Raw genomic sequence first — 20,696 nt, 5'->3', positions numbered from 1 at the left:
AAATGCACAGACGTTGAAATGCTTGTTCCTCCACACCAGGAAGAGGTAAAGACTCCGAAAAAGTGTCCTGATTTCAAGCCCCGGTGACCCTGAGATTCCAGGAACGAACCCATAACCTTGATAAACGTTTTCAAGTTTATGATTCCGTTAACAATTATATTCCTGTGTATTGAGATATAATTTCAGTATACGATTGTTTGATTTTTATTATTTTATTTAGTGTTCTGTCTGACGACAGGTCCATATGAACAGGATCCTTCCATCCTTTTCTCGGACTGGGACCTGTTCATATACGTTCTTGGCAGATGATCCAGAAGTGGTTTGCCATTGCCTTCTTCTGTGTGTGAATGGAGTAATTGTTGGGATGCCACGGAGGAAAACTCCGTGTTGCCTAGACCACGGCCTTGCCCAACACAAGTTATAAATTCGGGCACCGCCGGGAATCGAACCCGAGACCCCAGGATTACAAGACCAGCGTTCTAACCGCTATACCACCGTGGCTATGATTGTTTGAATACAAATTTTAAAAACAACAATCCGACAGGTCGCTACCAACAATGTTACTTTCGGAGAAGATATTATCTCCCAAAATTATGTGTTGGGAAAAGTATTTATCTTTAAGATTTTTACAAAAAACAAAAGGCAGGTCGAAATATCAACAGAATATCCCAAAATACCGTTAACTTAACATCATCTGACTGCCCATTTCAGTTGAGCGTCTTTTGTTTATAACCGAAATATGTTTCGTTATAATCAGTGAACCTCAAGGTCAGCCTTTAAACGAATTGGATAAAGAGTCAAGAGAGAAATATTTTTCATTTTTATGGCTTGCTCAGAAGCAGTTTCTGCCCAAGGTTTGCATACAGAACTTAATGTCGCCCACGTGTAAAAGAAACACATTCAGTTTGTAAGTGCAATGTTGCATTTTTATCATAAAAACATACAACACTTGAATTCTCGAGAATAATTAATTTAACGTTTTCCTTAGTCATTAGAAGACTGTGAACAAAAACTTTTATTCAAGTCTTTATAAATTCTAATAATTAATTTAACATATTCAACTAGCTCGTGAATATTTAATTACGTACTTTTTCCAGTTTGCAGTTGTTTTATGCATCCGGTGTTTCAAAACAATTATGGCGCAACTAATCAAGGGCGAAGAACGGGCCCATCTGCCAAAAGGAATCGGTGAAATCCTGAAGAATGTCTTGGAAACTTATTTTTGTAGACAACACTAACCGACCAATTAATTAACTAGGTGGCTCACGGAAATCGAAGGTTCATTACAAAATTTTTACACATGCAAAACAGTAATATTTTTTATCTGCAAGGTTTTTACAGTGTCCAAACGGAGGTCGATTGTGAATTATGCGAAGCCGTATGGATGAGTAAAGAAACTGTAGTGGCCTATTTTAAGCTTATAACTTAATATTTAAATTCGGGGATTGAGGAAAATTACTGAAAACTGCACCTAGAAAATCCTGTCACCAGGCCTTGAATTGAACTCGGGACCTCATTAATAAGCGGAAACCTGACGTTCGTCATTTCAGATAAAAACTCTGCCTGTCTTTACACCGAAACATAGTAATTCAATCCACACCCTCCAGTCCTATTTCTTTAAGGCTCATTTAAGACTATCCTCACATCTGCATCTAGGTCTTCTAGGTGGTCCCTTTCTAGCACGCTGTTTTATCTGGGGAGATTCCTCAGTAATTTTATACATGGACCTCGTGCGCCTGACTGCTACGACCGTGGGTTCGAGTCCCACTCAAGGCATGGATGTTTGCCCGCGTCTTTCTGTATTTGTATAGGTAGAAGCCTTGCAGATAGGGCTGATCACTCATGCAAGGAGTTCTACCAATATCCAAAAAATTTATCAATCATAAAAAAAACTCCAAGGTAAATCGCAGACTCTGCAAATGCGGGACAAATGCGAATGAATAAAAAAAATCCTCAGTAATTTTATAAAACTTCTATAAGAAAAAAAAATTACAAACAAATAGAGAATAAATAGCAAAGCGCAAACGAGAGAGAGAGAGAGAAATATGAAAGATACAGATCAATTAATATCGAACAAACGCGCCTGGCAGTTTCAATCCCGACGTTCATTGAGATCTGTGTGTAGGCCTGTATACGACATACATATTCTGTGTTTTGTTTATGTGTGATTTAGAGGATTAAACAACTTAAGTCGTAAACTTGGGGATATTTGAATATTCATGTTCTACATCAGTGATGAAATATGAGCGGGGTCTGCATTAGCACAAAGCCGGAACAAGGGATCTCGTCGAGACAAACTTTGCCTGCAACAAGTAAGGCTTTACGAAGATGGTTGTCTTGTAGGTTACAGTGTTGTGTAGCGTCTCAGACGCCCTTGCTGCCTCCATCATCAGGGCGATATATGACGGAGGCAGAAAGGACCTCTGAAACGTTGGTAATCTTCTACCAGTCTACACGGCGCCATAAACCAGAAGACAACCATCTTAGGACTCAACGCCGTGAGAAACACAAATCCTTCTCAGTACGGATTCAAGTTATGGAACCGGAATTCCGTCACCAAAGGACATTTTTCTAGGAGCCTTGCTTCAACTTAACACCTCATTGATTGACGTATGTTCATTGGACAGTTTCCACTTCAACGAAATATGAAAGAACGTCTATAAGCTTAAGAAATTCTGTTCTGTGACATCGCATACAGCTTCAAATTATAAGATTATCAATTAATAATGAAATGATAAATATATTGAAGAAAGAGCTCGCAGGTAAATTTTAGACAATCCGACATTTGCTAGGAGGGACTGAGAAAATCATGAATATCCGATAGGTTAGCCGATTAGAACCTCCAGAGTTTAAAGCAAGAGTCTCAACTACTCGACCACGATGTGTGCACAGCAAGAACCACGTGTCCGACACAAATTCATAGCAGATTGTCCAGGACAGAAGTCACTTTAAAGGCACGTGTTACTGAGATGGTTAGTTAGACAATTATTCAATGATCTTTCAAATTGTTCTGTTATTTAAACTAATTTCGCCATTAATCCTTGGTGTCCGTGAGAAGATTACAGTTCGATGATCACTGGTTTGGAATAATTTCACAGAATAAGTTATTGTGTCACCCGGGACATTAAATTTTCAAATCTAAGACTACATTTCAAACTAAATTCTGATGAAACTTGTTAACAGCTTCGTAGAACATTAATTATGATCTATATTACGCTGTTTCATTCACAAGTTGCAATAGAAAAGTTATGTGATTAAGATGTCTCGTAGAGAAGAAAAAAAACTGAAAAAATTAATTTAAACTTTTAAAATAAAATTTTACATTAAACTTTTATTTTAGTTAGTCTTTGTGGCTTCATCCAAATCGAAACAAAACCTTTCTGTAAAATATTGCCACGGTCTTTTCATACTAAAAGCGAAAAGAGTACATGCACAAAAAACATGTGTGTGCTGATTATTTCTATATGGAAAACGGTAGGCTTTGTTAACTTCCAATTACAACGTGTCATTTTCTATCTAACGGCACCTTTATACATTTGGAAGTGACGTGACGAGCTCAGAAGAAAAAATGAGCAAGGCAAAATAATTTTTGAACAAAAATATTTTTTAAACCTCGTACAATCTGCCACGCAGTGAAATCACTGCAGTAAGCCTATGTGTCCTACATATACGTTGACAATCATTGTAATAAATTGCATAGCTGGGGGCTGTCTGTGGAATTAAATCCACTCTCGTAATTCAGCAGACCGGTCCACACCCCCTTCATACAATGCTGAAGCTTTGTTTGTCTTCCTGGACGCTCGTCCAATTCAATAATAAATCTCTTTACACAATTTTGGCGAGCTATCACCCCCTATGGAAAATCTATTTTCTTCGAGGGACGGGCATTTGCTGTCAACTCCGTAAGATTTCTACAAAGGCTTATAATGTCAAATCTGGTACAAACTCTTCACAAATTATACCTATAATTTGGTGACAGATGCAATATTATGGACATCGTTTTCCTTATAGCGTAAGGGCTTTGGACCAAAAATATTATAATCGAGAATGGAACAGAGGTCATTAAGTGTGCAGGTTGGTGTCGCTGTCCACTGAACTGTGGGGTTAGTGATGCAGCTGACTGACGAACTACGACATCGAACCAGACAAGGATCCTTACCAATCTCTGCACATCCCACTGATTAGAATCCACCAAGTCCGATTAACTGTAATCTACTGTACTTGTATGTATTTAAGTGTCAAAACGACTGGAGCCGTCTTCTGCAGTCAAAATTTCTCCCATCCGTGTCTCTCCATTGTCCAACCTTCAGATCTCTCTTATGTCCTTCTTGGTCGTAACGCAGGTGTCTAGTTACCATTGCCTCCTCTGCTGTTCCACACCAACTTCTCCATACTTCTTCTGTTCTTCGTTTCTCTATAGTAATCTGCTCTTAATTTTTTTGGCGGGCGGGGGATAATTTTATGTTTCACATTCCCTGGATGTGGCCATAATAAGTTAACTTCCCCACTATTCGCCAATGTAGACGCTTGGAGGGGGGAGTACCACGTTCCAGTACTGTCCCTCCATCCGCGTCAAAAGTTATAAACACATTTTCAATTCACAAGACGCTTATCGTCGACAGCGTCCACTTTTCGGATGTATATCTCCCTTCTGCCAGTCATTTACTCGGTACAGGAGTCCAAGCGGCCATTATTATTACGTGCCGCGAAGTATTTACGTGTTCTTTAAAAACTCCGGAGCAGTCGCTCTGTTGGTTCTTGCATCCTCTGGAACTTTAGCCACTTCTTCCTGCATAAACGGTTAGCGTCCGGACGCCTGCCTTCTCTGGCAATGCAAACTTCGTTTGTCTCTGTTAAGAAATTCGATTAAATGACCTTCCTATGCTCGATGTGAGGTTCTCACGGCTATGAGTTTGCACATGGTTGTGTAGTCTGATATAAGTTTGCCGACGTTTCAGAGGTGCTTACTGCGTCCGTCATCAGGGCGATGATGGAGGTAGCAGCCACCCCTGAAACACTGGCATATTTCTACCACCCTAACAGGCGCAAACATCTCAGAATGCAGTCATCTTCATAATGATTGTGATTTTAACGTATAAACGCCGTTGGTGGAATCGTCCTTCCGAATGAACGTATCGCTAGTCACTTTGATTACTATGACAACACCCTAACATATGATTTTCATTTGATGTTGGCGCTCTGTAAAGTTCCTTTCAGATTCCCTCCCCGTCAACTACAAGTTTCATTACGTCACAGACTAGAGCGTAACCACAGTTTCTGGATGGAGTCTTCCCTCGCATATGGGAAATAGCAAAGACTGCAATAATATTAAATAAAGTACGGTACAGTGCGTTTCAGAAATAGGGAACTAGCGAACGAAGTCGCGCTTAGTGTAAGGAAGAAAAATCAATTTCACATGAAATCTTACGTCTTCACATGAACAATGGAGGCACGGAAGTATAGAATTTAAATAGAATGTACTTAACTAAATACCGATGAGTTACATGGGATTAAGTATTGCATTCAGTGTAAAAGAAGACCTGTGATCTTATACCATGAGACCGAATTGTGACAGAATACAGGCCTCTGTTTAATTTCTTGTCATTTTATTCACATTTATTTATTTTATTTAGTGTTCTGTCTGAGGACAGGTCCATATGAACAGGATCCTTCCATCCTTTTCTCGGACTGGGACCTGTTCATATACGTTCTTGGCAGATGATCCAGAAGTGGTTTGCCATTGCCTTCTTCTGTGTGTGAATGGAGTAATTGTTGGAATGCCACGGAGGAAAACTCCGTGTTGCCTAGACCACGGCCTTGCTCAACACAAGTTATAAATTCGGGCACCGCCGGGAATCGAACCCGAGACCCCAGGATTACAAGGCCAGCGTTCTAACCGCTAGACCACCTCATCTTATTATTATTTAGTGTTCTGTCTGACGACAGGTCCATATGAACAGGATCCTTCCATCCTTTTCTCGGACTGGGACCTGTTCATATACGTTCTTGGCAGATAATCCAGAAGTGGGTTGCCATTGCCTTCTTCAGTGTGTGAATGGAGTAATTGTTGGGATGCCACGGAGAAACCGGGGAAGCCCCCGGAGGAAAACTCCGTGTTGCCTAGACCACGGCCTTGCCCAACACAAGTTATAAATTCGGGCACCGCCGGGAATCGAACCCGAGACCCCAGGATTACAAGGCCAGCGTTCTAACCGCTAGACCACCGTGACATTATGAAGTCTAAACGACATAAATTGCTTAACTACGGACACTCCTTTACATTATCTTAGTACAGTCATCAGTAAATTAAGGTCGTACGAACTTCTGAAACACGAAAAAACAACGTCATCAAATATTGTCTCAAAATTTTGTATAATAATAACCTACACGTAAATGACACAGCATTTTAGAGCGATTTATATGAAAGTTGATTGCAGTGTAAGAGTTCAAGATTCCGCGAGCCGCGGTGTGGAAGTCATTGTCTGAGATGTGATGAAATTATATTCGTTTAGCCAGTCGGACACTGGCTTTAGGTTTCAGCAAGGTCAAATTGAGATCGAGAACTATTTTCTGCTGTACCATGAGTGGAAATGAGTGTGTTCCTCTTCAACTCAGTAACTGCGTCTGGAGATGTTTTCCGTCCGGGTCTATTCCGCGTGTCTACTACCTTTCAACGCCAACCAACTACCAAAACATCCGGATTCTACCCATCCCTTCAATGGTAAAGAGACGGGAGTGGTTTTCCTGACCCCACCCCAAAACAACTCGAAACCCAAGTGAAAGTTTCCCCCCAAACACCAACCTTAAAAACACATGTCCTGTTTCGGAGCGGCAATATTTTACTTCTGCTAAAGAATGTATAAAAATGGCTGAGCACGGTAACAGAATTTTCCTGAAATTCGCCAGCAAATGGGCCCTGAAGGCTTTCAATCCACAGAAAACTAGTATTTTCTATTTGAAATGGCAAATTTTGTGGTCTGGATTCAGTCGTTTCAAAGCTTAATCAATGAATGACGATGACCCAAGACCAAAATCTCCCGTTGAAGCTTATTTTCGTGGAAACAACAACGCTCCCAAAACTCCCAATTACAATATCGTTCCAGCATCAACAGTACAGGACCTCAAATTCCACTACTCATCTCTTCTAAATACATTATTAATTTTTACGCTACCATCTTCCTTACTTTGAATGGACAAAAATGAACGTACAATTAAAAGAGCAAAGTAATGAATGAAATTGATATTAAGCTTAAGAATTAGTTAGGGGCGAGGGGCTACAGCCAATTTCCTTGCTAATGTAGGGGTATCCAAATCAATGAAGGCAGTTCCTCGACTTCTATGCACAGGAAAACATTACGGATGTTTGTGGGTTTACAGGAGCGTATAACTAACTAACTAGATGGCATACCGAACCCGAAGGTTCATCACCGAATTAACCAAAGCCCTCCATCGGACCAACGAAATCCAGTCTCCTTCAACTCCTATCTCTCATAGATCCCTCCTGACATTATCCTCCGATCTACGTCTAGGTCTCCCCAGCGGTCTCTTCCCCTCAGGCTTCCCAACCAATACCCGGTGCACACCTTGTCCCATCCATGCGCGCTACATGCCCAGCCCATCTCATTCTTCTGACTTAATCACCCTGACAATATTGGGGGAGGAGTATAGACGTTTAAGTTCGTGATTACGTAATTTTCACCAGACCCCATCGTCTTCCCTCTTAGGCCCAAATATCCTCCTCAACACCCAATTCTCAAGCACCTGTAATCTGTGTTCCTCCCTCTGAGTGAGAGACCATGTTTCGCACCCATACAAAACAACTGGCAAAATTATTGTTTTGTATACTTGTATATTTGGAGTTTAAGTATTTACTTAAGTATTTACAAGTTCCATGATTTCTCGCAACACACACGTATTCTTTCTTCGTGTATCGATGTTTCGGGCTGATTAGCCCATCTTCACGCATTACTTTTTGATTTCTCACATATGCTGTCAACTGTTGGGAGCGTTGGGTGGCTTTAAATCAAGTCTGACGTTTATCTTTTCCTGAGTTCAGTGTTTCTGCTTCCGACAGAGAGACCGAAAGTTCTGTTTCAAGATGTTGTACCACCCTATAATACCGAATTATATTCAAGACCCTATTTTGGAGGGCCCATCTGGGGCTTATGAAGACGTATTTTAACATCTGCAATGATTTATATTGGTCCGATAGAAGTCAGAAATTATGTCCGTCTGCGCCTGACATGCCAGTGGGGGAGCCCCCTAAAATCGCGAAGGTCGGGTTTCATTCTGCAGACGCGTGCATTTGTCCATTCAGGGGGGTTTGTAAAAAGTAAAGCTGTCCCACTACACACCATTAGGCGCTTGGGGGAGGGTGAGAGGAGATTTAGCTCCTACCCATTCTTGACCACGGCACCAGATGGAGGTGAGTGGTCAGTATAACGCCCCGGCCGCTCTTTACCCCTAGGAAAGGAACCCGGTACCCATTGGATAAGAGCCTCAGAAGGTTTACATAAATTATTTTTGACCTCCAGTTCGTTCGAAGTCAGCCAACCTGATTTTGGTAAAAGAATCTAAAGCGCAGGTTAGTATCCTGGAAACCAGGTTGTTGGCGTACCACGGTGTTCCAAAGGAGATCATTTCAAACAATTCAAATTCGGGAGCGTTGAGGGATACGTACTCCAGTTTGAGCGTTTCACACGTAATTTCTAGGCTTTATCGATCGCGTCCTAATCACGTGCAGCGATACGATCGTAACCTTAAGGACCTTACTTCATTCTTGCCTGCAGTACAGCCTGGAATAAATTCAGGAAACTGACACCAGTCGAGCTCCTCCTGGACCGACGTCCTTTACATCACTTGAACCTCCTTTGGAATGTCATCGAGGTCTTAAGGACATCTCTGCTTTCCCCACGCCCCCACCCCCTGCGGGAAGTATAAAAAGACGCCCTGGACGATTTACGAAGGTCTCGAGGTTTTACAATGCTAGGTCTCTTGGTCCCTTGAATCCAGGAAACGAAGTGTCGGTTAAACCTAATTCTTTGAATTCCACTGTTAATGAAACCTCAGCGAAGTTATATCGAGGTGAACCTCTGCTGATAATTAAATTCCTGTCTTCTCTGTCGCTTAATCTTCAGAAGCCTATAACCGGTGAGAAACGATCTCATGTCTCAATTTAAAAAGAAAACTACATTGATTTATATCTCTCCCTCTCTTTCCTTTGGGGATGTCATTCCGGGCATATGCGCCGGGGGCAGCCAGTGAGTCACCCCACGGGAGACACACACAGAACCCCGGCTCCCCTAATCATGCGACGGACAGCGTCTCTTACACACATTTTAAGTATTAAACTTACTGCAGATATTCTTTACTTTACTTTATATCTATTATTTAGCTACACACATTGAAATGTAAATAAATGTGATGTTGCTGTAGTTGACAGCATGACAATGGTCCTGTACCCAAAATGAAGGAAAGTCAATTTCCTGTATTATGATTCCTCAGACGAAAAAGAATGGCAAATGGTCAGTTAAAGAGCACGGCGTTTCAGACTCTGTCATTGAGGGTTTATTTCTATTTTAATCCTGCCCTCTCGACTTGTGTTCGGTCTACCTGGTAGGCGAAGACATTCAAGAGTTCGTTTATGCTTAGCATTTTCCTGTTTTGCGTGTTTTTTTTTTACGTAAATACGTCTATATTTTAGGGTCAGTGTCATTCGGCAAAAAAGTGTTACGAAAAAGTGTAACTTCTTTGTTATGTTACCTAGGAAACGTTACATTAATTTACACTACATTCATCTACCACAGATCCATCTTAAGCGTAACTAATTCAAGTTAAGTATTCAAGCATTTTTGTTACCTAGGAAACTTCATCTGTTTACTCGGCATTGTTGTTACCTAGGAAACGTTACATTACATTACACTACATTCATCTACCACAGATCCATCTTAAACTTAGCTAATTCAAGTTAAATAAGCAAAGTCTTAATCAAACTTTACTCAATTGTAAAGCGAGTATAAAGGAAATATTTAGAATAAAGCCAATATATAAACTTCCTTTCCGTATAGACGTATTTACGTCTAATTCTCCGGAACTTCGCCCAGCAAGCCGGGGCAGAGTCCTGACCCCTAATGTATCGACATACTCAACACTGCAACAAGAGACCCTGGCGAAGGCAGTATGGAACTCCCCGAGACAAGTAGCCCGAATGTCAGACCTGTGTCGACACTGTGAGAGAACCAATCACAGGTGAGTGTTTTTGGATTAATTACTTCTCGTTTTATCATGAGATAGAGAGCACACAGCTTTCTAACGCCTGAACCTTCCCTGTACTGCACGGCCAGAGCAGCGAACAGGAGCGAATCGAAAGAAAATATCAAAATATTTTATCTTCAACGGTACAAAGGACAGAGCCACACAAACAGCAACTTTAAAATTTCCGCGTCGCCCAAGCCACCGGCATCGCTCGTATTTCATCGCTTACGTAGGACGACGGGTAACAACAACAATAAAACTGTGCTACGATGTTCGTGGAACGAGGCAAAGGAATCTCATAGGGTAATAGTACCTCCGAATGTTCAGGATATTCGTCAAACACCTCAAATTGGCGCTTAACAGAACACGAGAGAACAAAATACTCAAAACAAACAAGGCTGGCATCTCATTTCGTCTAAGTATCTGTTTCCAAGGATCCGGATACTTAAATAATTCCTCGCCAAGCTTTTGGAACAACAAAACGTTCCCTTTACGATCAGAACTACATCATCTTCCGGCATCTCCGTCCCTACTGGCCCGTTAAACACTGAAACATAGTTTCCGAAATACAGAAACGAAACGCATCCAAATTAAATTTCGATGAGGTCCTTCGCCCATGGCACTTAGTTAAGAATTCATCGAGTATACTGTTGCATCCTTCATCCCAAAGTCCGCGGGCCCCAGCTTGCTTCGGGGTCTCGAAAGTTGTGACCGAGGGTTGGCTGTGCGCAGTAGGGTTGGTAATAAACCCCCAACAGACTAACTAACATTTTCCTTGTAATGAATGTAGAGTGTTTATTGATGAATGTGGCGAATACGAGGTGCGATCGGAAAGTTTCAAGACTGTGTCAATAGAGGGCGAACCGGATGTAGTACGAGCTTCTGCCGCTAGGGGGTGCGGCCTACATTCATATTGAATAAGTGTGCCAGCCGGCATCATCAAATTAGCATTTGTTTCTTAGTTACGGGCGTTTTGGTAGTGCATTACACCGACCCTCCTGCGATTTCGGAATGGCGGATTTTCATGAACAAATCAAATTTTGCCAAAGACTCGCCAAAACGGCTACGGAAACCTATGAAATGCTAAAGCAAGCATTTGGGGAGTCCGCAGTGGGTCGTGCACAAACTTTTGTGTGGCATTCACGTTTTAAAAATGGCCGAAACTCTGTCGATGATGACGAGCGTTCTGGGCGACCATCTTCGAGCACAACGCCCGAAAATGTTACGAAGATTCGGCAGGCCATTCACGAAGATCGACGTCGTACCATCAACGACTTGTGCGACATTGTTGGGATAGGCTATGGGACCTGTCAGCTGATTCTAAAGGAAGAACTCCACATGCGACGCATCCTGTCTGAGGACCAGAAGCAGAATCGACTGACTTCTCGTTTGTCAGGAGCTCAAAGATCTTGCAAGAACCGACCCCAACTTCCTTTCTAAGCTCCGTGTGACTTCTGCCTCTTCCCAAAGATGAAAATTCAGCAGTCTGGAAACTTTCCGATCGCACCTCGTACAGTCGATTGTCATGGATGCTGGAAGCAACTGACCAGTATTAGGCTCTTCCCCCTGGATCGTGAACCCTCGTGTACATGGGGTTACCATAGTTGGCAACATTGCCGATGGTAAGTTCGTTCGTATTACTGCAATGTTTAGTAATTACACCGTCCTTCAATTCCACTTTAATATTACCCTCACCTTTAAGCGTTGGTGTCCAAGAAGTCTCTTCTCTTCAGACTGTGAGTATAATTACTATCCACATACAGCACACAAAATTAACTTATGACATTAAAGTCATAATTAACAACCTGTGAGTAAATAGTCAATCCACATATTTAATATCCAGATTTTCTTTGACAAAATTTGGTGATTTATTAAACACGCTAAAAAAAAATTTCATTCTTGATAAATAGAACAGAACTTCGACTTTATTTTTCAAAAAAGGTAATGATATTAAAAACAGATCTCAGCGGGATATAAGACTTTTTGTGTTAATCCTCTTCGTTTTTTAAAATGTTAATTTGTCCGCTCAAAAAATTAAAATCAAACCACAAAATACTTACGAAATATAAGAAAATAACAATAAAAACTGTACTCCATCTGAGCAGGCGTGTACTCTCGTCCCACGTGCCTCATGATAACATTATTTAAATTGTTTTCCGAGTAGAGAGAGAAATTTAATTTCGGATAGTTGGCAGCGATACTGTGATTGCATATTTCCTTGCTGGTGATAGAGCTAATATTTTAGCTGTTATCTTGCACGATGTTCTACAAGGAGGATAAAGCTATATCTAAAACCCTTCTCGCCGTGGGGTTACAATGTTAAGGGACGAGATACAATAAGTCTACAGGATAACGAGAGTAGAGAGATGTAGTACAATATGTCGATTGACTGATGAAATAAATCAAATCAAATATCGATTTAAAAACCTATGAAAAATAAATAAAACATTTAACAAGTTAAAATAATGCGAGTGGAAGACATTCCTCAGGTATGTGAACGCGATATGCTTTGTCGTTGTTATGACGAAGTCGGACTAAGTCTCTGTGAAAGTGTACGTAGAATCGGTGGAATGATATCGACAGGAGAAAACAAAGGACTCGGAGGAAAAAAAATATATTCTAGTGCCAGCGACCACCGCAAATCCCACTGTAGTGCCCCGAGCCCATGGCGAAAAGCCGGCCACTAAGCGCCTGAAATACGTCACAGCCTGAACATACTGTCAACTGCTGAAACACGTGAAAGTTTCTGATTGCAGATCATTAAAATGTGTTAGTTTCTCCGCTGATCGAAAAATTCCCCACGTTTGCGGACCAATTTCATAACTGGGATACTGGGAACGACCCGTTCTTCAAGTGCCTTAGTACTGCGGGTCCCAACTTTTCGTTGGCTCGATCTATAGACGTTTTGGTAGGACTCCTTGGATGAGGGATCGGCCCTTCGCAAGGCCTCTACCTGTACATAGAGAAACGCGGACAAACATCCATGGCTTGAGTGGGATTCGAACCCACGGTCCCAGCGACCAAGCGGCACAAGGCCCACGCCTCAGACCACGCGGCCACTGCAGACCCCTAATTCCATAACTCCACTGACAAAGGCTTCACTTTATGTAATGTTCCTCTCGGATACATGTTAATGTTACCCTAATTAAGATTAGATTTCCCAATTAAACTGTTCCCTTAAGGCTTTTTCGACCAAAACACTTTTGCATTTGCAATTTCATTAAATATTTAATATTTCCCTAAGTTTTGTAATTCCATTTTTTTTTTTTTGCATTTCAGTAGTATATTATTTATATTTTCTCTTATAACCAAATATTCTCTTCAGCACATTGTTATCCAACGACTTAAACCGATTCTCTTCCCTGAAATTTATAAATCAAATTTCAAAACCCACATAAAACAACATACAAAATTATAGGTTTATATAACTACGTACGTTCACACCTACATTTGGGTCAAGCTTATCTTAAATTATAACCAATCCTCATGTCGACATGAATATCATTTCAGTTTGTATATCGTGACCGAGCGCCTATCTCTTCAAAATTTTCAAAGGAAACATTTCCAAAATATTTTGATCTCACACCTATCAGTTCATTAGACACACAAGTCAGTGACGAGTATTACGCCAAATAATAACCCTAAAATAGCATGATTCTGGCAAGTTTATAACATAAAACTTCCACTGCAGTTTACGTCATATCACCATAAATAAATATATTATTCACAACAACGTTGCTTAATTTCGAATTCCCTCTATCGGTATAAATCGTACCGACAGGGCCCATGTTACGTGTAGTAACACGATTAGACGTACATGAAGAAATAAATGTGACTGTATATTGTAATGTACTGAGTTGTCGGACAGAAGAAAAACATTTAAACCGGTGTAAATGTTTTTCAGACAGGCAGAGCGTTGCATTCAACATGAGCGTGGTAGAGAGAAGGGCTTGGTGCTAAATTGAGATAAGGGACACAAACTTCATGATGTAGAATAAAGTCACAAAGTCGCTGTTACTTAGTCTACAGTTATTATTTATTTATTATATTTAGTGTTCTGTCTCACGACAGGTCCATATGAACAGGATCCTTCCATCCTTTTCTCGGTCTGGGACCTGTTCATATACGTTCTTGGCAGATGATCCAGAAGTGGTTTGCCATTGCCTTCTTCTGTGTGTGAATGGAGTAATTGTTGGGATGCCACGGAGGAAAACTCCGTGTTGCCTAGACCACGGCCTTGCCCAACACAAGTTATAAATTTGAGCACCACCGGGAATTGAACCCGAGACCCCAGGATTACAAGGCCAGCGTTCTCACCGCTAGACCACCGTGGCTTAGTCTACAGTTACAAACTTTTATTATTGAGGGCATCCGGCTATGTAATATTTATAACGAAGTATTATATCAATAATATAAGCTGTATAGACGGATATTATTTATAATTTATTGTAATTATAAACTCTGTTTTCAATATCGGCCTATCCTCCGGCACTACAAAGTTTACGGAACTCATAAGCCCTTTTGACCACGAAAAAACTTGTCGGAGTCCCAGACTAAAAATATTGTATTCGCCAGTATGTCACCAATGCTTGTAAAATCAACAGAAAAATAAATTTCGAATAATTTCTGTTTTTCACTGATCTTGATCTCTGAACACACAAGAGTCCTACAGTGCAAAAAATGCCTTTGTGTCTGGTACATTGCGTTCGGTGCCTTGAATCTTTCGGGCCCATGATGTTGAAGCAAAAGGTTCGCCTGTTTTTCCAACTTCATCCAAGCCGTCTACGACTGGTTCTTTAAAATCTACCAATTTACCACCTTACCCTATATCATATTGCTGTTCAGTAAATTCTTGTTATTTTCCTTTTAGGTAAGACAGTGTTTTGTTATTGGGTCCACGTGAAAGGCTTCGAATTGTACTTATTTAGACTATGTGATCAAAAAATTAAAGAACAACTTATTCAAGCTTTTTAACTTTGCGGGATGTCCACTTACGAAGCATAAATACTAGCAAATGGAACCTCGCGCTAATTCGTAGGCAATAAAAAAAATTTACTGGTATGGAATCGTTTCCAACATCGTGATCACACCACAAGGAATCTCTCTAAAACAGAACTTATGAATAAGTAATACTTCATTGCCGTAAGCAAAGAGACCAGTGATACTGAGACTAAGGCGTCATTAATTATCTCCTGCGCACGCGCAAATATTCTAACATTTGCGCATGGGCGTTGCTAAACTCACCTAACCTAATACAATGTAACAACGTTTAACTAAACTGCCCCCCCCCCCCCTAAAACAGTCGAAATCTGCGCCTTGTAAATTTTCGAATGCGTATGGGCGTCACTAACAGCACCTAATCCAAAATAACACAGCGTAACCAAATTCTGCTCCTTCGGAGCTGAAATTTGAGTAATGACTTCTGCGCATGCGTAGATGTTCGAATGCGCATGCGCGTCACTAACCGAAAACAAAGGAACAAACTGACTTATATTTCGTGGTAGAAGGAGCAAAGCTAATTCATAAGGACTGGGGCATCTTTAAGAAAATAAATACCAAATATATTAGAATATCTCTTTAAATGTTACATTGTGATCCAAAGCGTCAAATCCCGTTGTTTCTAAATTCACACCTTTAACATAAGTGTTCATTTTGCACCGAAAATGACTATCTTCAGCACCAACGCCTATGAGAATAAGCTGAAGAGGTTTTTTGAGTAGCCTTCTATATGACAAAGGATGAGCAGACGCCACCATCACCCACCCCCCCATCACCCCTGTTTTAAGTCGCAGTCCCCTTGACCTCCATATCCTCCTTCATTTATCATCATGGCTTCCCTCCTCTCGACGGATAATAGGTATAAGAACACAAGAGGAACACTTCTCTCTCTGAGTAACGATATGAGAGACGAGATTCAAGAAAAAATAATAATAATGTGCACATACGTAGCACGCATGAAAAATAATCTAAAAAATAAGGAAGTTGGGTCGAAATAAAGCGAGGATTAAGCAAAAATCTACAAAAGCCACACACACCGAAACGTCGTGGTCGAGTGGTCCCGGGTTCAAACCTCGGCCCGGAGACCTGATGTCCTGACTGTTTCTTCGAGGTTTTTCCCCCAGTCCTTCCAGGCAAATTCTAGGATAATATCTTAAATTAGGCCACGACCGCTTCCTTCCACAAATCAAAATCAGTTTATATCGTATATAAGTAACAATTTCTGAATATGAAAATTGTTTAAGGTTCATTTAAACAGTTTTAACAGTTGATAAACGATAGTACAGAATTAAATACGCTGAGAACAGCGCGCTGCTTTACGGAATTAATATATTTCTAACATCCTCGAGGTAGTGTTGCCATCTGCCGGGGAAGACAGAAGCACACATCCACAAAATACAACGTTCTCTTAGGGAACAGCTAGAATTCATCGCATTTGAGTGCCCCCGATAAGCTCAACGACCTTCGTTTACTCAAATACTGTATAAAGTATATATTCCCGCTTCATTTCAAACTCCACACTAAATTTTTGTACTATACGTGCGTCTATGTTTCTTTTAGTTGTGTTAGCAAAGCTTGGAATTCTAAATGTCACTCTAAATTATAGTAAAAAAAATTGCCTCTCGGCCTATATTTGCTTGTTAAACTAATTTCTCGGCCCCCCTCCCTTTCCAACGATACCAACAAAGACAGAAGTGTTCCTAAATAATTCAGCTTATGCAAATGTGGTTTTAGCATACACACACATCGCGGTAACACACGCCGACAAACAGCCAGTGGACTGTTTACAAATGCCTGTTCATGGAGGTACTTTAGCTTCAAAATGGAACAAGCTGATTTTCAGCGAAATGCTTCCTATTTTCAGCATTGTTAAAAAAAGCATGAGAGTTCACGTGGGGCGTGGTTAGGGAGGAGCCAAGCTGCAGGAGCCAAACTAGATTACACAATTAGAAAGGACTAAAAAAAGGGTGTATGAAAATAATTCTAATAAATATTTAAACTAAACCAGAAAACCGAAATTCTAAACTGTAGTTGACACAGCATTAACCCTCAGTTGTTTGCAGTTACTTCCTTCAATATACAAAATTTTACGTATTCTCTTTCTTTCCGCCTTCGTCCCCTTTCCCTACTATCTTTAATTATCATGTGTTCATTTGTCCATCGGATTTAGTGGAGTAGTTCACAATTACATCTTAAAAATCTTACGGGACCTACTGTTCGCAAAGTTCGAGAAATAACTTGCAATTTCATCAAATTATTTAGGAGAATATCCTTTCTCCAATAACTACTGTTCCGTCCCCTTCCATCCAAATCTCGGTGCAAGCGCACGTACTACGTCATAGAGCAGCACGACTGAGTTTAAAAACATTTCGCTAGATGGCAGAACACTCCAATGACGTATGACAAAAATGTCGCGTATATATGAGCTTAGTCCACTTGTGAGGTTAATGTACAACCAATCTCAATCTCCGTCGTTCCTCCAATTATAAAGACGGTGATTACAAAAAGTTTTGAAAGAGCACCGGCATTATGGAATAAAAACTACTGATAAATATTCGGATAATTGAAATGTAGGCAGGATTTATCATGAAATGCTTTGGATAATTTCTTCACAGGAGTCACCTATATGACCACACAGGTCAGTTCAGCGAATGGTGTCCTAGTACTCTAATCATAAACGTCCCCATTTAGCCCTGTTACACAATCAATATATAATAATCGGTCAAGACATATCTGTAGATTTCATATAAAACAGTCGGTATACTCACATTACAACGGCGTCATTAATGTTGTATCAGCCAGTAGAAATTGAACTGCTGCTATCCTTTTGCGTGGTACACAGACGTATTAGCTTCAATTTAATCACAAATAGTTTCTCGTGTGGGAAGTTATTTACTCTTATAAACACAGTCATGGTCGTTAAATCTTCTGTCCACATGTCACAATCGGTCTCTTGGTGGGTAGGCAGATGTGTAGATCCCGTCACACACTGCGTTTTCCAGCTCTGTCGCTCTCCACAACCAGTTCGCTCCGGTTCATGACTCACAACTGAATTTGGCCGTACGCCAACAGGTTCCACGATTTCCACGTAAACCTCGGACACTTCTAGATTCTTTTCTGCGAGTTAAAGTGGGTAAAAAATTATAAAAACAACGATGTTTCTTCTTGTTAATCCTTTCAATGATCAGATAGAAAATTTATTTTATGTATAATTAATATTCATAATAAATCTATAATATGTAGTCCAAAATTTTTTAACCATAATACAGCTTACACTAAACAAAAATATCTTAATTTAAATGAACAAAAAAATATGCACAGATTAGATTATGTTTACAAACTCTAAGTTTTCCTGTCTGAATGTTAGTTAATGTTAATCCCCAAACATATCAAATCCTTGCCTATAAATGAAAAGGAATCGGTTGCAAAAGTCGGATAGTTTCGTTGTTTAATCAGGGTTTAAATTACACAAATTAGAGGTCCGTTTCAACGAGATAATGACCCTAACAAACAGCCCATATAACAAGAGAATGGCTTTTGTGTAATGTTCGAGGTTTACTGGAACCGCCTGCACAATCTTCAGATAGCAATCCGATAGGAAACCTCTAGTCACGTTTAGAAACAAAAATGAGGAAATGCAAATTTACCTTACAGTAATAAGAAATGCCGAACTACCAGATTTCTGTATGTTTGTTTCTCTATTAAGGGGCTCTTGGAACATGTGATATAATTTTCTGCAGCAAAGTACGCATACTGAACACGAACTGCAATTTATAAACTCACGAGTTACCAAGTCACACGAAATTAGTACCATGACATGTGATTTATATCGTCTAACTTGGAGCAGCAACTCTCCAAGCAGTGTGTTAGAACAACAGAGTGATAGTACCAGGGACGTTGCTAAAGAAACGATCATCACGCGGGTTGTAACCGATCAGGCAACCACAAAAGCATTTCAATGATATAGAGAGAAGAGTAACGTAGGGGTAATAAAAAAGCAAAGATTTTTCTTACAAGCCCTCTTTAGAAACTAGAGAACGATGCCAAATTGTGACGCTCTTACAGGAGAAAAATGTTTTCCCATAGCAAGTAACATATTTACTTTCAGTCCAGTTTTCAACAATTCATAATCATTTTAACATCAATCATCTATACGTACCTTGCAGTAGAAACACTACGACGTGCAATCGATCAATTGACTAATGTATCAATGACGTGAAAGAACCCAGTGTTTATTGTTAATGTGTTTATGATTACCTTTTCTGCCTTGTGGTAGCTAACCCATACATCATTCGAAATACGGAACACAGCTCATTTAGCACCTGCATCACACAGCAGTGACTTCCGCTAATGTTCAGTGTTACCAACAATATAACAGTGAAGGTAAACATGTTATATGGCGATTCATTATGGATAACAGAAACGCGTGGTCGCTTTCATACCCTAATGATTGTATTGTTATGTTGCAGCCTTTAGGGCGGGGATTCTCCAATCTTTCTAAAGCATTAAGTCAGAAGTCACGTTTTATTGGCCTACAAGAAAATAAAAAGTATCCGGCCTTAGCAGTAGTCGTTAAAATAGATTTCCGTTGGAATTATGACTAGAACTCATAGAGCATACTTGCGTATTGCAAAAATTTACCATCTACTTCCCCTTGCTAGTGAATTCTTTTTCTCATTCACTGTAAACTACACATTAAAGTTTCAAACAAATTCTGACATACAATATACAAACACAAGGCAATAAACATAACCCCACATGCTAAATTATAACCTCACTTATCAGAAAAGGTGATTACTATGCAGGAATCAAGTTGTAATCATTATACAAAAGTATTTGAGCCAGCAATGAAAGACGTAACTCTGGAGAAGAATTTGCATCAAGTAACAATTCTCAAATATTTATGTAAGTAGCCTTCATTAGTACCATGATAATGGAGGCTCCACTGAAATGTCAGTCAATATTCGCTATACTGCAAAGTGCAACACACAAGAAGACAGCCATCTTCACTGTGTGTATGTTTCTAATGCTTGGCAGGCAAATCCAATGTAAACCAAGCCAATTTCAGAGCACACAAATTATACTTCCTTGTGGAGGGAAGGCAATGCTCCTTGTTCACAAAGCATCAGCCAAACTGGATCATGACTAATCCTGCAGAACCTGCTGCATCAGCTCAATCAGTTCATTAGCAGGATAAGGTATTCATGAATCATCTTGAACTTTTTTCCGGTTTAACAATGTTTGTTCATTTTCCAGTACCCTTTATGGGTCCCCAACCATTCAGTTGGCTTGATCTATGGACATTCGGTAGGACTCCTTGGACGAGGGATCGGCCCGTCGCAAGGCCTCTACCTGTACACAGGACAGCACAACACAGAAAAATGCGGACAAACATCCATGGCTTGAGTGGGATTCGAACCCACAGTCCCAGTGACCAAGTGGCA

The 20,696-nt window shown here is 40.3% G+C and overlaps 1 protein-coding gene across 4 annotated transcripts in view; it reads right to left on the bottom strand.

The window, feature by feature from the left end:
* The window catches only part of LOC110832582 (uncharacterized), a 309,094-nt gene extending 288,582 nt beyond the window's left edge, over positions 1 to 20,512 (bottom strand). For 2 of the 4 annotated variants that reach the window (XM_087348449.1, XM_087348451.1), the window contains exons 1-2: positions 19,412 to 19,648; positions 18,021 to 18,369 (exon numbers count right to left, since the gene is read on the bottom strand). The gene's annotated coding sequence lies outside the window, so the exon portion shown is untranslated. Of the gene's footprint in view, positions 1 to 18,020; positions 18,370 to 19,411 lie in introns of all 4 variants that reach the window. The other 2 variants (XR_015535045.1, XM_087348450.1) reach the window with 2 other exon arrangements.
* Between the last annotated feature and the right edge of the window lie 184 nt (positions 20,513 to 20,696).

The sequence above is a fragment of the Zootermopsis nevadensis genome, unplaced genomic scaffold (assembly GCF_977971745.1).
Source record: "Zootermopsis nevadensis isolate Lab colony 2312 unplaced genomic scaffold, Znev_1.0 Znev_ptg000013l, whole genome shotgun sequence".
NCBI classification, from domain to species: Eukaryota; Metazoa; Arthropoda; class Insecta; order Blattodea; family Termopsidae; genus Zootermopsis; species Zootermopsis nevadensis.
This window is presented reverse-complemented; position numbering and strand designations above follow the sequence as displayed.